The sequence below is a fragment of the Sycon ciliatum genome, chromosome 9 (assembly GCF_964019385.1).
Source record: "Sycon ciliatum chromosome 9, ocSycCili1.1, whole genome shotgun sequence".
NCBI classification, from domain to species: Eukaryota; Metazoa; Porifera; class Calcarea; order Leucosolenida; family Sycettidae; genus Sycon; species Sycon ciliatum.
The window spans coordinates 20,577,226-20,596,211 of NC_088651.1; the positions used below are offsets into that span (position 1 = coordinate 20,577,226).

At 43.1% G+C, this 18,986-nt stretch overlaps 1 long non-coding RNA gene across 1 annotated transcript; it reads left to right on the forward strand.

The window, feature by feature from the left end:
* The first annotated feature begins 12,498 nt into the window (after nucleotides 1-12,498).
* LOC135824515 (uncharacterized) lies at nucleotides 12,499-13,799 on the forward strand. Its single transcript, XR_010554869.1, has 3 exons — nucleotides 12,499-12,584; nucleotides 12,786-12,870; nucleotides 13,124-13,799. It is a non-coding gene; the product is annotated as an uncharacterized LOC135824515 (long non-coding RNA).
* The last annotated feature ends 5,187 nt before the right edge of the window (nucleotides 13,800-18,986 follow it).

An 18,986-nucleotide genomic window follows, 5' to 3' on the forward strand; every position in this document is an offset into this window, starting at 1 on the left:
CGGATATGATGCATGCACTCAAGCATAAAACGCATAGGGACATTCTTGTCTTGTTCCAGACCATCAAAGCTCACAACTTACTACTTACACAAGTGCAAGTGGTACCTTGCTCGCACAGGGCCACCACTGTACTATGGTATACAAGTAAGGCAGAAGAAACGCTTTTCGTCCCTCTCAAGTGTTTGTAAGGCAGAGCTATGTAGCTTTTGAACAGCCAGTAGACTCTTTGCAAAGCAGCCGGTCAGATTAGTTTTCTTCGTCCTACATTATTGTTTACCTACCCGATATTACCAGTAACTATTGTAAGTTTTTATTCCTCTCAGCTTGGTAAGAGTGCAGTATGTCAACACGTTAAAATATCTATAGTCAGTTCAAATTGTGCTTATCGTAAAATTGTTGATAGCGACAATTCTGTGCTGCTTCTTTCGTGACATCTTGCTCTTTCCTGGCCGTCTTGATTTATAACTTGACTTACTCCAGCTAGCAATCTAATACACATGATAACTGAAATTTCCAATCTGCAGGCCTGCAATGATATCCTATACCCGAATCCTTTTTGAAATCTGTCTCGTGTGAAATCAAGGCCGCCGGAAAGCGATGAGCATAGAGTTTTCCTTTTGAAACTAATGCCTGTCGTTTTTCTGCTGATTTTATGGAAATTTATGAAATGGTGGTCACTACTGTATAATTTTACAGCTAAAGTATAAAAGTTCCCAGATTGTTAACTCTTGGCTGTACATGTAATTATCTTCAGGTACTACGATCAAATGATTTGATAATGTAAAATTTACTGGTTACTTTCGAGTTTTTTTGTTAAGAGAGCATGTCTGAGAATACCAAAGTATGTGTGCAAGTGGATCTCTCCGATTTCGCTTAAAATTTGCAAGTAGGTTCTCTTGTGGGTGTGGATCGATTGTGCAAAGACTTTGAAAAAGTTTCTGAAAGGATCCTTGAAATTTGCATACCCCTCAAAAATGGCCGAAATATCACATTATTTATGGGTCTAGAAACGAGTCACGCCACAGCGTATACGAACAAACTGTGAACAAAACTCCATCAAGCCAACATTGCCTCACCTTAGAAGAGTTCCTGGAGAAGTACCGCTTAGCCACGCCAGGATCCCAGAAGACGAGGTCCATCACCCCCTGACGCCACAAATGATCGTCTTGAAAATAGCCAATTTACAAGCGCTGACAAAACAGCCAGCTACGCCCTCAATTGGCCAGAACTATACACCGGCAGATAGTAGAACACCTCTTTTAGCGCTGAGGACATGTCCCCCATCTTCCTTTTGGGGTTTTCTTGAAATAAACTTTTTTGAATTTTTCCACTCCGCCATGCTGGAATACGGCCAAAGTCATACCTGCGCAGGAAAGCTCGCCCCTCCGCGACGTCTCCTCACCAATTTCTACTCCAACACTACTCCCAAGGCCGCAGAACAAAGTGTATTGTTGACTCTGACAAGGAAAAGCAGCGGTGATCACTTGTCATTCCAAACGACAAGCTTCTCCTTGCGCCACCAATAATTTTTTGTGCGACTGTTGATGCAAAAGTGACTGAAGTCCTGATAGCAGTTTTTGAATTTTATTGCAAGATGCACGGTGAGATCGCGTGCTCTGTGACGTAGGATGGCGCTTCCTGGATCACGACACGCGCCCATCGATCGCGAACGTGTCTGGAACGCTACTCGGAACAGACCATGATGGCAGAGGTAAGATGAGCTGCATTTCCTGCTTGATCTGCTGAGGACGCCCCACAAACTGTCCTAGGAGTGTTGCAATGGCAGCAAGCCGTTGAAATATGCCCCTCGTACAGCATGGAGAGTTATTCATCCTTCACACTTACCTCCTGCAATCCCGAACATAGTCCAACAGTAAAAGTCCCTTGTTTTCATGTCGATGCTCGACGAAAGCTGCTGGCTCGGTCGCTTTGTGTTGACTGGCACGCGAGCAGCACTGGCTGCACCCACTTGTCGCATGACAGATTCCTTACGTCATTTCACTGGTCTTCGACCTACATGGTCAGGGAAAGTCCCGGTTCATAGGCCTACAACATGGTCAGCGTGTTCTTGAGCGCAATAACAACACAAGTGTTATCACTTCCAGACCGACGGGCGTTCAAGGCGAGTAACAAGCGAAGGTGACTCTGAAATCTCGTGAGCCGTGATCCACGCGACTTGGTATTCTTCCGTCACAAGGCACGTGATTTCACCGTGCCTCTTGTAGTAAAATTCAAAAACTGTGATCAGGTCTTCAGTCACTTTTGCATCAACAGCCGCACAAAAAATTATTGGTGGCGCAAGGAGAAGCTTGTCGTTTAGAGTGACAAATGATCACCGCTGCTTTTCCTTGTCGGAGTCAACAATGCACTTTGTTCTGCGGCCTTGGGAGTAGTGTTGGAGTAGAAATTGCTGAGGAGACGTCGCAGAGGGGCGAGCTTTCCTGCGCAGGTATCACTTTGGCCGTATTTCAGCATGGTCGAGTGGAAAAATTCAAAAACGTTTATTTCAAGAAAACCCCAAAAGGAAGATGGGGGACATGTCCTCAGCGCTAGAAGAGGTGTTCTACTATCTGCCGGTGTATAGTTCTGGCCAATTGAGCACGTAGCTGGCTGTTTTGCCAGCGCTTGTAAATTGGCTATTTTCAAGACGACCATTTGTGGCGTCAGGGAGTGATGAACCTCGTCTTCTGGGATCCTGGCGTGGCTAAGCGGTACTGCTCCGGGAACTTTTCTAAGGTGAGGCAATGTTGGCTTGATGGAGTTTTGTTCATAGCTTGTTCGTATACGCTGTGGCGTGACTCGTTTCTAGACCTATAAATAATGTGATATTTCGGCCATTTTTAAGGGGTATGCAAATTTCAAGGGTCCCTTCAGAAACTTTTTCAAGGGCTTTGCACAATCGATCCACACCCCAAAGGGAACCTACCTGCAAATTTTGAGGGAAATCGGAGAGATCCACTTGCACACATACTTTGGTATTCTCAGACATGCTCTCTTAAGTTCCGTTTGTAGTGTTGTGTAGCATTTTGTTCGTACTTTTGTGTATTTGTTGGTCGCATTTAGTTCGTCCCATCGATCAAATATCGGACAACCAGCACTGCCAGCCTACCTTGGCAATGGACGCCCATGATTTCGTAGCGAATGGACTTAAAAGTGTTCAGTTTGATATATGGCAAGACATCTTGCTGCCAATGTTGTCTATTCAAGACGTCTTTCAGCTGTGTGCTGTCAGTAAATCCATGCAACGGTTTCTGCTCAATGAGTACACGTTCAGGCGAATTTGTCTGGTGAGTAGTAATGCAATATTCCTGTTTTGGTGTGTGTAATACAATAATATTATGTCGTATGTGAGTGCCTGGTTGTGTGAATTGCATGTTCATTTTCTGATCAATATCCGCGCCAACAGTGTCAACTTGAGGATAATTATTTTTTTTGTGCCAATTCGTCCCATTTTCTGAGGCAGTTGCATCCTAGCCTTGGCTGTTTCCCTGCATTCATAATGACAGATGTCCATGTTGAGTTCTTTGTCTTCCCATTCCCTGTCTTCGTTATCGGTAAATAACCTTCTCGAGAACATTTCTACCTCGCATATTCCTTTGGGATCAAAGAATCTTATCTATTGAATTGACTGATTACGATGTCAGTATAGGGAAGGGAAGCTAAGTAAGAGAGTCTTTACAATTTTTATCACTCTCTTAGTATTGAATCCATTAATTTCCGCTATACCTAAGCGAATAATTTAAATATCTCTTTTTCTTTCAGTGATTAGTGTAGCCCAGGGACCTTTTGGAGAGTGTTGTGAAGATGTATGGATTTACATAAGCAGTCGAATATTCCTGGATATTTCACTCCTTAGCGCTATAAGGACTGCTTATATTTAACTGCTTATATTTACCTTCTTATGGGTTGCGCAGTTAAACGTTGCCTAGTGTAGCATGGTCCCTGCATGAGTAGGTGATGCCTGTCGGCACAACGGTTGTGTAATCATAAAACCGGGACTCGTGAAGTTATCGTTATGGAATTAGAAATACCGACGGTTTGCTGTGATAAATCGAATACTGACTTCGACTCGGTCTTTTACTCGGCTTGTATTTCCTATATTGACCTTGTTCTTCTCAATACATATTAGATACGTAATGTAATGCTTTTAAAAGTTGCAAATTGGTTCGTTATGACTTGTCATGTCATGACCACAAATCCGTGATCTGGGGTGTGTCAAGGAGACATCACCATTTCTTTTTGATTACGCAAAATGTTGGGGTTAACTCTGAAGACTGCAGTATTTCAATCTCATGTATTTACCCCCTCCACGGATGACTCCCTCATACTAGCTAGGCTAAGGCCTGTGGCTAATTTCGCATGGGTCTGTTTTGCAAAGATAAGGTTCCTTAGCGTGGATATACACAGCTTCTGAAATATTCTAAAACTTAGCGTAAAATACAGTAATCAAAATTACCTACGAAGCCCGATAATCAGGATGCTCTTACAAAATACTTCATTCTTACTCTACTACGTTTGCACTTGTTTGCTCTGGCCTGCATATCTTTATTCACGATATTTTGTTCGTGAACCCCTTTTCATAAGGGTGTTGCCGAGCCTGCAGTTTGTGCTTCTACTCCGAAGTATATGTAGGACTCAGTATAGAGTCCATGCACTATATGATGTCCAGCACCCTATATAGAGTCCATTGGTCCAAAATCCACTATACAGAGTCCAGGAGTCCACTCAGTTTTGATCAGCTTCAACCTGCCGCGCAATCCCCTATAAGGAGTACACTTTTTCTACCAGTCCCCTATTCACAGTCCAGGAGTCCAGTTTATCCAGTCACGCCGTCCTGTGTGTTGTGCCCGAAAAAGAACAAACACCTTTTCAGTTTTGCTTGCCTCGTGGCAGCGCATTCCTTTCTTCGCTTCAGCCATGGCTGCCGGTTCTGCTGTGAAGCTGCTGACAGTAATCTGTCACGAGGTAACCAAGGAGGATAAGGAGACGTTCAAAATCAAATCTGGAAAGCGTCTTGTGGTTCTCTGAAGACGTCTCATCAGTGTGCGGGGTGAAAGCAGAAATTGCAGAACGAGAAAAGTTCAGCACAGTTCAAATCTGACGAGTCAGGTACACTGACACTCTCTTTCGTTCGACGCCACAAGGATCCCCTGTTTGGCTGGCCATTGCTGCCAGTAAGACGTTTGAACTGTTTCATCAGAGCGAGGGATGAAAGCAGAAAGCGGAGAAAGAGAAAAGTTCAGCACAGTTCCAATCTGACGAGTCAGATAGTACACTGACACTCTCTTTCGTTCGACGCCACAAGGATACCCCTGTTTGACTGGACAAGAGCTGCCTGTCCCACCGTGTCAAAAGGCTGTCCAACTACATGGCAGGACGATGACTGAGGTAAGGATGCTTTTACTCGTTTCGATTGGTCTGCTGTTCTGTCGTTATGCTTGAATTTTTTTCCATTTTCAAGGAGCGTATCGCGTTTGTTTGATGTTGCTTGAATGAATGCCCTAAAAGTAATCAACCTCTTCGTAATAGTCCTCAAGGACTGCAAGGACTTTGCATCAATCGTATACGATCGTCTAGCTATCATCAATTATTATAATTATTTCATGAGAAATGTATTTTTATCCCTGTGATAATTATGTGAAACTCCACGACACTCTTCCTCTAGTATGATGTCAAAATACAATGGGATCCACAAACGCAGTGCCAGTGTACTAGTAGTAGTAGGAGGATTGCTTGTATGCCAATGACAAGAAAAAGCTTCTCAAGCTAATACTCGTATTCCCTGAAGTAACCGTTTTGATGTCACGAACATGACATTGTGTCAGCGAAACTGCCTCGTGACAACAAATCATTGTATTTCCATCTTGGGGAAGACTGACTGACGGCAACGCTGTACAGATTGTTCAAATCATCTCATTTCAATTTAGTTGCAGTGAAGTGAAACACTGTGTACACTACATGTATGGTGATGTGTCTGTGCGTCTTGAGTGTGCACAAACCATCTTATTCCTCGTATTACTAATAGATTATTGTCCCCACCGTCACCTGTTCACAGGTCTTTGAGTGGATTGATTTTCATTGAGCATCACATTCGTTGAGAACTTGGTAGTTGTGTGCTCCCATGCATCATTACGGTAATAAGCGTATCCTTGTGCTATCTATTTGTTGCAGGTGTGCTGATCTTCAGAAGCTTGCGGAACTGAGTGCTGCTGAACATTTGCATGGCCATGAGCAATGGTGAAGCTTGCTATTGCACTCTCAGCATGTGCTAGTATTATGCTGACTACTGCACTATGTTACTCTCTTACACTACTACATGTATGTAAACGTGCGTGTACCCGTCCCTGTATGCATTAGTTTCGTATAATTATTTGTTATCCCTCTTGACTTTACTTGTAAATGGGTGGACGTTTGCATGGCTGTTGGAGTTGCGTGTGCATTGTGTCTCTACTCTTTTCTTAGTGTTTTCTTGGCGTTGTATAAGTTTGTGTGTGTGTGTGTGTGTGCGCGCGTGCGCGCGCAATAATTTGAAAACAAATAATTAATCCTGGGCTCTCCATTATTCTCTTTCGATTCATGTTTTTTTTCTAGGTATTTTCTTGGCGTTGTGTGGGTGTGTGCATGTGTGTGTGTGCGTGCACAATTATTTGGCAACACTACATGATTGAGATCTTGTAATTTGCAGCGTCTGCGAAGAGACCACTTGATTTGAGGCTGGTGTTTGTAGGCTTTCTCATGTAATGAAGTGGCTGCAGTGGCGCCTCAATACATATTTTTTACCTTGAGAAGTGAATGATGTAAAGGATTAAAGGGAGAGGCCATTTTCTGGTTAATATTCACTGCTTACAGCAGATCCTATGTCTAATTTCGAACTCGATAGGGGATGCCTAATTGGCTGGACTTTATACAGGGAGTGTTGTCCACATAAGACTCTTTAATCTTTATAGTTGATTTCAAAGTTTGGACTCCGTACAGTTGATTTTGGACCAATGGACTCTATATAGGGGTGAAGCCAATTGGCTGGACTCTATACAGGGAGTGATGTCCATCTAAACTTTGAGCTCACAGTTGATTCCAAGTTTGGACTCTGTACAGTGGATTTTGGACCAATGGACTCTATATAGGGGTTGGACATCATATAGGGGCTGGACGCTCTACTGAGTCCAACATATACATGTACCTTTTCTTCTTGGAATCCTCTAAAAACATTGACATGTAAGTTCGTGTATGTTTTAATGGTCTTCTTTTTGTCCGGTCCATGCAGCAACGCTATCATCTCAGTCCACATTTGAAAGTGCCATATATTCGAGTTGCAAAAATTATGTTTATCGCTCACAAAGGGGTCAGTATTGTCTACAACGGCGATAGAAGGATAGTCAACGAAACAGCCAATACGTTGGAATTGATGGTGACAACGTTTGTCCGAATATTGAGCCTGGCGTTGAAGCCACCCGCCTTTGTTGACCTCAAAACGAGCTGGACAACTGCTGCTTTACTTTATCCACTTGTTGAGTGGAATATATGTAGCTTGTACCATCATCAAGTTTCTCTGATCTCACCTAACATATCCCCCATAGGCAGATGCACGCCAATCAATCCAGAAAGACCGTTTGGCTGCAGGAAGTACCGTCTAAAAGAGGTAACGGATTTATTGTTCGAGGTTTGTGGTTCGCTGGAACAGTACCAAGAGGATATCATCACCCATTTGGACGAAGATATCCACAAACAGGAGGAATTCTTGCCCTCTGCGAATCGGTCATCGAGGCTTGTAGAGATTGCAAAAGGACTTCACAGCTTGGTCACGATCGAAACAAAAATATGTTCATACCTGGGATTAGATCGCTATAATCTCACTGCGTTCTTTCCTTTGGCATGGATATATAATCCTTATTTGCAATGGGCTTTTGTGGATGATGTAAATGACAAATTAGATTTTTCCAACCCAGTGCTTGTTACGGATGCATTGATTAGCATGTTTTCAAAAGTCACAATCAATCATTCCGTTGTCACCCTCCTGATAAAGGGAAATCTACGCACGTCTCAGGTAGACGATTACTTCACAGCTATGATAGAGTACGAGGAAAGATTGAGAGGTTTGCCGCAGTCCAGACGCCCCAGTCGTCACGATTTATATCTAGGGTTGGGAAGCTTTCTCCTTTCGTCATCACAAGGACAGCTACATCATAAGGAATGGACGAAAGTGCAATTGGTTGAAGCTTTGGTGAGTTATGGCCTTGTAATGCTACTGGCAAGCAGCTAACTGGAATTGGAAATACGCAGAGCTGAGCTATTGTCTGACCAGCTCGTTTGGATTATTCACAGCATATCTTTCATGCCCAAGTCCTACCAATGTATACCTATTACTTTATAAAATGCTGACCATTTGTCCGGCACAATTTCCTCTTACTTAGGTTGACTTAATTGATAACGAATTAAAAAGTCAATTTGAAACTCGGAAGAAATAACCTTGAACCTTCCAAGTTGGTAGGCTGTCGGTTAGCGCTACGGAGATGTGTTAAAGCTAGGTGTCAGGACGTCGAATGTTTCAGTACTCTGTCAGTTTTGTGCCTAGTTATTGCACTTTCTGACTGTATATAGTATCATGTTACAGTGATGGAGAGTTACTCTTAACTCGTATCCATATGTCTTTTTCTCTTCCACAGTTAAAAAGTCATTAATCTTATGTTGTGTAGTATCCCTGCCCGACCAATACGGAAGCAGTACGGAACTAATACGGAGCTTTGCCTGATGTATTTTAGTGTATCTCCGTATGTAAGCGTACGGCGTCTATAAAAGCGGCTGAGCATTTCTGTTTTGATGAAGAGAAGATTAGATAAGATTGGATAGCAATGAAAGCTAACTCGAAGAATAAGGATTCAGCCTCTAGGTGAGCACCGGAGAGAAAGTTATTTATTTTGCCGCTTCTTCTTTCACTAACGATTATATCTCAAGTGTGTACCTGAAAGTAGAATAAAAGTAATTATTGTTGATTTCACCGCGCCTACCACTCGGCTACCCATTACATTGGTGGCAGCGGTGTGTTTTTGTAAAATAAAACAACGTGATTCGACCCCAGACCCCCATGGCTCAACCCGCAGCTTCGTGCGACGAATCAAGATGAGATTCATGTTTCTTGCCTTCCTGGGCCTGGCCCTGCTTATTAGCTTACAGCACAGTCAGGGTGCTAGCGTGGATCACCCTTCCCTCCGCATGGCACTCACTGGAGACTCCGATGGCGATTCCAAGCGACCCGCTACCTACATGTATACTACCGGTGGTGATGGCGAAGCTGATGAGGACGACGACATGCAGGCTGCTGACCAAGACAAGGAGGGTATTCCCCAAGACCAGCAGCGTTTGATTTTCGCCGGCACGCAGTTGGCAGACGGCCGAACCCTGAGTGACTACAACGTTCAGCAGGAGTCCACTATTCACTTGGTACTTCGTCTCCGTGGTGGGATGCAGATTTTCGTCAACACTCTTCCTGGCTAGACCATCACTCTTTACGTCGCGCAAAGCGATGCTATCGACAATGTGAGGACCATGATTCAAGACGAGGAGAGAGGTTATTTGTCTGACGCCGAGCTAGTCGCTCTGAGTGACCGGCTCAACCAAGATGAAGATAAAACCTGGCTTGCCCTCCGCCGTAGCTCCAGCCGCCGCCGTGGTTACTAACGCTGATTCTAGGTATGGCATTTTCTTTCCTCTCTTCCTTCAGTCTCCCTGTTCTTTTCAGTCTTCCTTTATGCGAGTGTGTGAATCCAGTTTAGTTTGGTAGGCGTCTGATCATGGTGAGCCACGGTTTACCCAGCTAACGTGGGACAATGTGTGTGACAACGCCCTTTATAGTTATAGTGTATTCAGTTCGGTTTTTGAACTGCGATGTTCCTGGCGGGTTGTGCCAGCGTTGTGCAGCAAGAGTGCTGTGGATTTTCAGGTCCTATTTGGAGGACAGTTCTTTCCCCTTTTGACCCCGTGAGATCGTGTGAACCTGGTGTGCTTCTACTTAATGATTTGTTATCAGTTCATTTATTCTGTCTACTCTAAAAGTTATCATTTCCGATATAATTTGCCATCTTCCGGTTGACGCTGTTTTCGTTACTCTTCACTAATTTTTTGAAAATCACGAGGGCGTGATTATCTGTAGGAAGGGAGGGTGTAGTATCCCTGCCCGACCAATACGGAAGCAGTACGGAACTAATACGGAGCTTTGCCTGATGTATTTTAGTGTATCTCCGTATGTAAGCGTACGGCGTCTGCTGCATAAAAGCGGCTGAGCATTTCTGTTTTAATGAAGAGAAGATTAGATTAGATTGGATAGCAATGAAAGCTAACTCGAAGAATACGGATTCAGCCTCTAGGTGAGCACCGGAGTGAAAGTTATTTATTTTGCCGCTTCTTCTTTCACTAACGATTATATCTCAGGTGTGTACCTGAAAGTAGAATAAAAGTAATTATTGTTGATTTCACCGCGCCTACCACTCGGCTACCCATTACAGTTGTTTCCATGCTTCCTATTATGACGTGTGCACACGAAGTTTAACATGAGCCTATTTACCCTACTTGGTCGCTAATGTTTGTCATAAATGCGCTCTTCATTCTGACTGTATTACCCCGTTGCTCAAAGAAACAAGACAACAAAGTCGCACCTTGGAATCATTGAGGAGCACTGGTTCAGAAATACCATGCATTTATCACTCTGATCGTATTGACTCTCATTGATTTTCGCTATACCTAAGCAGTCAAATATTCCTGCATTTTTTACTCCTTAGGGCTATATAGAGATGAGTGTTAGGAGAGTGACTGGATCATTGAGGGCGAGGAATTAGTAGTGACCGAACACCTAGGCCAAAGCACACGACAGTACCATAGGGTGGAAGTTGGACTAACAGAGTCTAAGGCGTTAGTGGCATCAACGAGGAGGAGGCACTCTGTTTCGGTAGTATCGAAGGCATCCTTACGGACCATTAGTAAGTCGTGAAACGGCAACGCGAAGGTGGAGCTGGGTTAGAATCCCGTCCTGACCACGCGACACATACTCGTGTTTGACGATTTCGGAGGGGTCTACTCGTCTTGACTGCAACGAGACGGTCTTAATCGAGTACGTGCGATTTCAACCATTATGCGGAGAATAGCAACATAAATCGCGCCTAAGTTATTATCTCTGATTTTTCTAAAATTTCTAAATTTCTCACCCACTCTTGTAGGAGTGAATATGACCGAAGGACGCACCAAATATCAAGTAGGACCACTGAATGACACAGAACAGGATCTAGGGTAACCACGATGCCAAAGATGCGACTTATTCAATACTACCTTCAGCTTCCTTGATAAGGGTTTGTCTACTGCTCCGAAACGTTCAGTTTTGTCAAATATTCTCAACCAACTAGCTCCGTTGTAAAGTCTTTGGGGAATGTTTTGGAATGGACATCGCGAACACAACCCTTTGCTGCACCCATTCATTTGCGATGTGCTTGTCATGGGGCTTCTTTCATCTTCATCCGGGTAAAGGTCAGTCAGGCTAAGATGTGATCTCAAGAAAAGCTTGCGAAATCATCGCCTGTAAAAAATTAATTAAAAAACTCTTTGAAACTGGACAGCAGCCGAATTTCGTAGACGGGTGGTGAATGGGAGAAAATAATGCTAATAAATCACGCCGTGTTTCACGTTCGTTCCGTTAAACTCGTTCCCGTTGAGGTTTCACGGCTTGGTAATAGTTAGGTTCTGCTCTACATTATGGGAACGCAACGCGAAGATTCCGGGAACTCTCTTCGCGTTCACTGAACGTAAAGGAAATCTGTTCTACTCTACGTTCACGTAGTGAACTCACGTGGAATGTGTGCTGGGAATTTCTCCTTCCATATTTGGCAGTTTTCTGCCTGCATTTGATCGATGTTCAGGAAATCTGCATACATTTTTTCTCCGTGGTGCCACAACGTAGAGGACCTTATCTACGCGTAGAAATCTGGACCCAAAACACGCGGAGCAGTATACTATAACCTAGACACCTGCTCTCTTCACGATTTCTCTATGTGTCAAGTGTAGCAGAACCTCTCTATTGATCCCTCTTCATCGCATGCACTGCCGACATTGCACTGGGATAGGACTTTACTATGGTCCAAATTTCACAAAAGGCAACTCTTGAACTTTTCGACTATTTTGCTGTAGAATAGTTCCAAATCGAAGGCCAAATTAATTGTCGCATCGCGAAAGTAATTAGTTGAGCCAAGCTCAACTGCCAGTATTTTACTCTTGCGCACAGCTCGCGTGGTAACATGGGCTGCAAGTTGCCCAGCCGAGGTATATGACGTATGCACTCGAGCAGAAAACGCATAGGAACATCTAGTCTTGTCTCAGACCTTCAACGCTCACAACCATGTACTTACACAAGTGCAAGTGGTACTTTGCTGGCACTGGGACATGACTGTCCGATGCTATACACATAAGGCAGAGCTATGTAGCTTTCGAACAGCCAGTAGACTCGTTGCAAAGCAGCCGGACAGATCAGTTTTTCTTCGTCCAAGAAAGGTGTAGCTACCCGTTATCACCAGCAACTGGCAAAAAGTTGTCATTCCTTCAGCTAGGTAAGAGTGTAGTATGTCGATACGTTATAATATCTATTGTCAGTTCAAGTTGTGTTGATTGTAAAATTGTTGATAGCGATATTCTTTGTTGCTTTCTTCGTGACATCTTGCTCTTTTCCGGCCGCCAATATTTCTAACTTGACTGACTCAAGATAGCCATCCAGTGTACGTAATAAGTCCACTGAAATTTCCAATCTGCAGGTCTGGAAGGATAACCGATGCCCGAATCCTTTCTGGAACCTGTCTAGTGTGAAATCAAGGCAGCGGGAAAGCGAGAGGTCCAGCGGTGAGCAAAGAGTTTTCTTTTTGAAACTACTGTCTGTCGTTTTTTCTTCTTTTTTTCTGCTGATTTTATGACAATTTATGAAATGGCGGCCACTAATGTGTAATGTTATAGCTAGGGTATGAAACACCCAGATTGTTAACTGTTGCTTATACATGTAGTTATCATCCGGTGATCTGATCAAATTATTTTAAAATGCAAAATATACGTTGTAGCATTTTATTCATAATTTTGTGTATTTGTTGGTCCAATGTAGTTAGTCCCATCGATCAAATATCGGACAACTAGCACTGCCAGCCTACCTTGGCAATGGATGCCCATGAATCCGGAACGAATGGACTGGAAAGTGTTCAGTTTGACGTCTGGCAAGACATCTTGTTGCCAATGTTGTCTATTCAAAACATATTTCAGCTGTGTGCTGTCAGCAAATCCATGCAATGGTGGCTGCTCAATGAGTACACGTTCAGACGACTTGTTCTGGTGAGCACTAATAATGCAAAATTCCTGTTTTCGTGTGTGTATGAATCTATGCCAATATCTGAGTGCGTGGATGTGTGAATTGCATGTGCATTTGCTGATCAATATCTGCGTCACAGTGTCAATTTGAGGATAATTTTGGGCCAACTCCTTTCCCTTTCTGAAGCAGTTGCATCTTATCCTTGACTGATTCCCTATGTTCATATTGATACATGTCCATGTAGAGTTCATCGTCTTCCCACTCACTGTCTACGTTATTGTTAACAAATTCTCGAAAACCTTTCTACCTCACATATTACTTCGGGATCGAAGAATATTTACCTTATATTGACGGAGTGCGAGGTCAGTATAGGAAATGGAAGCTGAAGAAGATGATGTTTATAGTTTTTATCACTCTCTTAGTATTGAGTGCCATTTATTTTCGCTATACCTAAGCAGTCAAATATTCCTGCATATTTCACTCTTTAGGGCTATATTGACTGCTTGTAATTGTATGCTGACGCGTTGCGCAGTTGAACGGTGCCTAGTGCAGCATGGTCACTGCATGAGTAGGTGATGCCTGATGATGCAACGGTTGTGTAATCATGAAACCGGGATTCATGAGTTTATCGCTCTGGAACTTGAAATACCGACGGTTTTTTGGATAAATCTAAAAATGCCATCGCCTCGGAATTTTACTCGGCTTGTATTTCTTATACTGACCTTTCACTCAGTCAATACTAGATGCGTAGTGCATTGCTTTAAAAAGATGCAAATTGTTTCCGTAAGACTTGTCATGACATGACCACAAATCCGTTATCTGGGGTGTGTCATTGATAAATCACCATTGCTTGTTGTACGTTTTTGATGATGCAAAATGTTGGGGTTAGCTCTGAAGACTGAAGTATTTCAATCTCATCATTTTACTCCCCTCACAGAAGATTCCCTCGATTTAGGCTAGGCCTGTGGCTAATTTCAAATGCGTCTGTTTTGCATAGATAAGGTTCTTTAGTGTGAATATACACAGGTTTTAAAACATTCTACAACTTAGCACTGCGTAAACGTCAAAATGCAGTTATAAGAATACTGTTAGAATGCCCGACTTTCAGGATGCTCAGACAAAATTATCCATCTTTACTCTACGGTGCTTACATTTGTTTGCTCTGGCCTGTGTATCACTTGATCAAAAGGCACGACATTTTGTTCGTGAACCGCATTTCATAAGAGTGTTGCCGAGCATGCAGTTTGTGCTTCTACTCCGAAGTGTACATGTACTTTGTTCTCCTAAGAATCCTCTAAAAACTTTTACATATAAGTCAGGGAAAGTGTCCATTGTCTTTGTTTTTGTCCCGTTCATGCAGCAACGCTATCATCTCAGTCCACATTTGAAAGTGCCATATATTCGAGTTGCAAAAATTATGTTTATCGCTCACAAAGGAGTCAGTATTGACTACAACGGCGATGGAAGGATAGTCAACAACGAAACAGACAATACGATGGAATTGATGGTGAAAACGTTTTTCCGAATATTGAGCCTGGCGTTGAAGCCACCCAACATTGTTGGCCTCAAACCGAGCTGGACAAATGCTGCTTTACTTAATCCACTTGTTAAATCGAATACTTGTGGCTTGCATCCTTTTACGGCTTCTCTGTTCTTACCTAACATATCTCCCCATATAATCATGGACAGATGCACGGCTATCGATCCAGAGAGACCTTTTGGCAGCAGAAAGTACCGACTAATAGATGTTGCGGATATATTGGCAGAGGATTGTGGTTCGCTGGAACAGTACCAAGAGGCCATCATCACCCATTTGGACGATGATATCCACAAACTGCAGGAATGCTTGCCCTCTGCGAATCGACAATCGAGGCTTGTGGTGCTTGCAAATGGACTTCACAACTTGGCCACGATCGAACCAAGAATATTTTCATACCTGGGAGTAGATAGCCTTAGTCTCTCTGTGTTCTTTCCCTTGGCATGGACATACAATCCTTATTTGCAATGGGGCTTTGGAGAATATGACTATGACCAATTTGCTCTTGCCAACCCAGTACTCTTTACCCGTGAATGGATTAAAATATTTTCAGACGTCACCTTTAATCATTCCGTTGTCACCCTCCTGATAAAGGGAAACCTACGCACGTCTCAAGTGGATGATTATTTCACAGCTATGATTGAGTACGAAGACGGATTAAAACGTTTACCGCAGTCCAGACGCCCTGATCGTCACGATTTATATCTAGGCTTTGGAAGGTTTCTCCTTTCGTCATCACAAGGACAGCAAAATCATAAGGAATGGACGAAAGTGGAATTGGTTGAAGCTATGGTGCGATATGGCGATGAACTACTACTGGAAAGCAGCTAACTGGCAGTGGAAATACGCAGAGCTGAGGTATAACCTGACCAGCTCAATTGGATTATTCACAGCATATCTTTCATGCCCAAGTCCTACCAATGTATACCTATTACTTTATAAAATGGTGACCATTCGTCCGGCACAATTTCCTCGTACTTAGGTTGACTTAATTGATAACGAGTTAAAAAGTCATTAATCATATGTTGTTTCCATGCTTCCTATTATGACGTGTGCACACGAAGTTTAACACGAGCGTATTTTACCTACTTGGTCGCTAATGTTTGTCATAAATGCGCTCCTAAATTTGACTGTAGTACCCCGTAGCTCACAGAAACAAGACAACAAAAAGGCACCTTGGGATCATTGAGGAGCACGTGTTTCGAAATAACATGCATTTATCACCCTGATCGTATTGACTCCCATTGATTTTCGCTATACCTAAGCAGTCAAATATTCCTGCATATTTCACTCCTTAGGGCTATATAGGGATGAATGCTAGGAGAGTGACTGGATCATTGTGGGCGAGGAATTAGTAGTGACCGAACACCTAGGCCAAAGCACACGACAGTACCATAGGGTGGAAGTTGGACTAACAGAGTCTAAGGCGTTAGCGGCATCAACGAGGAGGAGGCACTCTGTTTCGGTAGTATCGAAGGCATCCTTAGGGACCATTAGTAAGTCGTGAAACGGCAACGCGAAGGTGGAGCTGGGTTAGAATCCCGTCCCGACCACGCGACACATACTCGTGTTTGACGATTTCGGAGGGGTCTACTCGTCTTGACTGCAACGAGACGGTCTTAATCGAGTACGTGCGATTTCAACCATGATGCGGAGAATAGCAACATAAATCGCGCCTATTTTATTCTTTCTGATTTTTCTAACATTTCTAAAATTTCTCACCCTGTCTTGTAGGAGTGAATATGACGGAAGGACGCACCAAATATCAAGTAGCACCACTGAATTTGGCATAATCATTACCAAAAAGACACAGAACAGGATCTAGGGTAACCACGGTGCCAAAGATGAGACTTATTCAATACTACCATCAGCTTCCTTGATAAGGTTTTGTCTTCTCCTCCGAAATGTTCAGTTTTGTCAAATATTCTCAACCAACTAGCTCCATTGTAAAGTCTTTGGGGAATGTTTTGGAATGGACATCGCGAACACAACCCTTTGCTGCACCCATTCATTTGCGATGTGCTTGTCATGGGGTTTCTTTCATCTTCATTCGGGTAAAGGTCAGTCAGGCTAAGATGTGATCTCAAGAAAAGCTTTCGAAATCATCGCCTGTCAAAATAATAAAAAAACTCTTTGAAACTGGAAAGCAGCCGAATTTCGTAAACGGGTGGTGAATGGGAGAAAATAATGCTAATAAATCACGCCGTGTTTCACGTTCGTTCCGTTGAACTCGTTCCCGTTGAGGTTTCACGGCTTGGTAATAGTTAGGTTCTGCTCTACATTATGGGAACGCAACGCGAAGATTCCGGGAACTCTCTTCGCGTTCACCGAACGAAAAGGAAAGCTGTTCTACTCTACGGTCACGTCGTGAAATCACATGGAATGTGTGCTGGGAATTTCTCCTTCCATATTTGGCAGTTTTCTGCCTGCATTTGATCGATGTTCAGGAAATCTGTATACATTTTTTTCTCCGTGGTGCCACAGCGTAGAGGAACTTATCTACGCGTAGAAATCTGGACCCAAAACACGCGGAGCAGTATACTATAACCTAGACACCTGCTCTCTTCACGATTTCTCTATGTGTCAAGTGTAGCAGAACCTCTCTATTGATCCCTCTTCATCGCATGCACTGCCGACATTGTACTGGGATATGACGTTACTATGGTCCAAATTGTACAAAAGGCAACTCTTGAACTTTTCGACTACTTTGCTGTAGAATAGTTCCAAATCGTAGGCCAAATCACGTGTCGCATCGCGAAAGTAATTAGTTGAGCCAAGCTCAACTGCCAGTATTTTACTCTTGCGCACAGCTCAGCTGGTTACATGGGCTGCAAGTTGCCCAGCCGAGGTATATGACGCATGCACTCGAGCAGAAAACGCATAGGAACATCTAGTCTTGTCTCAGACCTTCAACGCTCACAACCATGTACTTACACAAGTGCAAGTGGTACTTTGCTGGCACTGGGACATGACTGTCCGATGCTATACACATAAGGCAGAGCTATGCAGCTTTCGAACAGCCAGTAGACTCGTTGCAAAGCAGCCGGACAGATCAGTTTTTCTTCGTCCTAGAAAGGTGTAGCTACCCGTTATCACCAGCAACTGGCAAAAAGTTGTCATTCCTTCAGCTAGGTAAGAGTGTAGTATGTCGATACGTTATAATGTCTATTGTCAGTTCAAGTTGTGTTTATTGTAAAATTGTTGATAGCGATATTCTTTGTTGCTTTCTTCGTGACATCTTGCTCTTTTCCGGCCGCCAATATTTCTAACTTGACTGACTCAAGATAGCCATCCAATGTACGTGATAAGTCCACTGAAATTTCCAATCTGCAGGTCTGGAAGGATAGCCGATGCCCGAATCCTTTCTGGAACCTGTCTAGTGTGAAATCAAGGCAGCGGGAAAGCGAGAGCTCCAGCGGTGAGCAAAGAGTTTTCTTTTTGAAACTACTGTCTGTCGTTTTTTCTTCTTTTTTTCTGCTGATTTTATGACAATTTATGAAATGGCGACCACTAATGTGTAATGTTATAGCTAGGGTATGAAACTCCCAGATTGTTAACTGTTGCTTATACATGTAGTTATCATCCGGTGATCTGATCAAATGATTTAGAGTGTAAAATATATGGTGTAGCATTTTATTCATAATTTTGTGTATTTGTTGGTCCAATGTAGTTAGTCCCATCGATCAAATATCGGACAACTAACAGTAATGACAATATCCATCACAAGACTGAGAGGAGGGCATGTGATGTAATCTTTGCTGCAAAAAGAATATTCGTACCTTCGTTCGTTAAGCCAAAGAATATTCGGCTACTAGGTTTTGACATTCGTTTCACCACCAATATTTTTTTTTAGATTTTCATCACTCACTTCCCTCACACAATCATGTCAACAAAAAGGCATCTGTGGGTCATTGAGGAGTTACGGTTTCGAAACCATTGGTTTAAAGCTCAAGGTAGAGCTACAGTTAGCTCATGTTGGAGCTACAATGATGTAATAAATGCATTGATATAGGTCCAGGAAGAGACTCCGTAAATACCTGGATACAGTGCAAAAACCAGTTGTGAGACTGAACCCGACCAGTAGGTAGGATATAATTTTGGTTTGGATAAGGTGGATAAGGAGAG